The following is a 2351-nucleotide window of genomic DNA, read 5'->3' on the forward strand; positions in this document are numbered from 1 at the left end:
AAACCTGCGTCAAAACGAACTATAGAACATTAGGGATATTTTGAGAATTTTTGAAATTTGAGGGGTATTTTGCTTATGGATAACTATTGAAGTTTGAAGTCTAGGCGACGGCCCACGAGCATTGGGGTTTGTCCATGGAATTGGTCGTTGGAGGTTTGAAAGCATATACAAGTTACAACTTAAAACCCCTAATTTCTAAAGGCCAACATTTCATTTTTGCACATTTTTACAAGTCATAAGTTTGCTCGTGAGTCCGTCTATACCTGCTCCTCTTCACTGTTCAGTCATCTTCTTCCTGTTGGGTGCTCTCGAGTCTTAGCTATGGATTCTGAGCTATTGGCGCTCACGAGCTCCGTCCGCTGCCAAGCCCATCGTTGTTGAATCCGAGGCGCAACCTGGTTACTCAACAACGGCTTGCTACGGCAGCTCCAGCCTCCCACTACCCAGCTCAAGACCTGTCTCTGCCGCCTGCATCTTGGTCCTTGGAGCCTTCTGCCGCTGCGCATGTTGCAGCCAAAGCGTCAAGACTCGTCATTCGTCTGTCTGTCCGACCTCCTGTTTCTTCATTGCATTGTGACTCGTGAGTATATGTATTTTCATTTTTTTGTCTATTTTTAGCTTCTCTAATTTGCAATGTACATTGTAAGTCGTGATTACTCTTTATCATTGTGACTCATAAGTCAAGACCATCGACAAGTTGTGGCCCTGTGGGAAATTGGGTATACTTCATCTTTGACTCTCTATATGTTTTCAACCTAAAGAAAATCAAGGCAAGTTGGAAATTCTCCTATTTATTAGGTCAAAATTTGAAGGGTTTGCCCGGTATTTACACTAAAACTTATGAAAATTTCTTGGTTCTCTTAAAGGCAAGTTCAAAATCTAATCAAGATTTTACAATAATAGTTAGTTAAAATACACTAGGTCCCGAAATTTTTTTAACATTGTTAAGTTAGGAGTAAAACTATAGCTACTTCAAAGTTGAGCGACCTCAAGGGTTAGTGCACATTGTAGGGCTTGCAAGTTGCCATAAACATTTTTCCTATCCAAAGAAAATAGAGACAAATAATAAACATAAAACTATTCCAGTTTTTAGATCGCAGTTTGAAGCATCTATCGGTAATTACATCAAATCTTGTTAGATTTTGTCAAAGTTTTCAAGGCAAGCTCAAAACCTAGCCGAGATTTTGCAAGTTAGTTATAATCTATAGAAATTAGAATGCCTTATTTTGATTTTCAATGTCCATTAAAGAGTTCAACTCTTCACTAAACAATGCGGACTATGTATATATAATATATGTTGATTTTTTGTTAAATAACGATTTCATCTACCATAGTGAAAGACGCATGGCTCTTAGTGAAAGATTCAATATTTATCTAGCTAAGTATAGAGTATGTATTATGTAGGACTAGGTGTTCAGTGAAAAAAGGACTTGGAGTTTAATACGCCTCAACCTTTTTTGTTTTGGCCACACTCACAATTTTGAGCGGCAGTGTTGTATTAACTTAATAAAGAATGTACATTAAGTCTCAAGTTGGGTGTGTGACATCCTATGTTTTTTTCAAAGACTCAAAGACCTTTTTTGCAAGTTTTCTTGAAGTAGCAAAAGTGGTCATATGGATTTACTGATTGTGTTATCTTGAGCTATCCATTCTTACTAAATTTTAAGTCGTGTCTCTTCTTACAATAAAAAGTGTTATAGATTTTAAAATTGTTGGTTTTTTTTCTATGTAGTTAAAAAATTTATAGTCTTAATTTTTCACATGGTCATATGGCTTGATCGGGTGTGTTATCTTGAGCTACAGTTTCTTGCCAAGACACGTCTAGCATACCTTGGGTCTATGCGTCACACATACACATTGTCTTTATTTTGTATATAATTGCAAATATAGTCTCAATATGTCACATGGTCATACGGGTTGACCGGGTGCGTCATCTTGAGCTATCGATTTTTACCTTCAATTCTTCTAGCTATCCATAAAGCTTGACCGGGTCTCTTGAGCTATCCATTCTTACCAAATGTTAAGTTATGCCTCTTTTTACAATAAAAGTGTTATAGATTTTGAGATTGTTAATTTCTTTTCTATGTAGTTACAAATTCTATAGTTTCAATTTCCCACATAGTCATATGGCTTGACCAGGTGTGTTATCTTGAGTTATAGTTTCTTGCCAAGACACGTCTAGCATACCTTGAATCTGTGTGTCACACATACACAATGTCTTTATTTTGTATATAATTACAAATATAGTCTCAATTGTCACATGGTCATATGGCTTGACTGGGTGTGCCATCTTGAGCTATCGATTTTTACCTTCAATTCTTCTACCTGTTAAAGTGATATATGGGTCACAT

This window comes from Adiantum capillus-veneris, chromosome 4, assembly GCF_014529385.1.
Source record: "Adiantum capillus-veneris isolate H3 chromosome 4, ASM1452938v2, whole genome shotgun sequence".
In the NCBI taxonomy this organism is placed as follows: Eukaryota; Viridiplantae; Streptophyta; class Polypodiopsida; order Polypodiales; family Pteridaceae; genus Adiantum; species Adiantum capillus-veneris.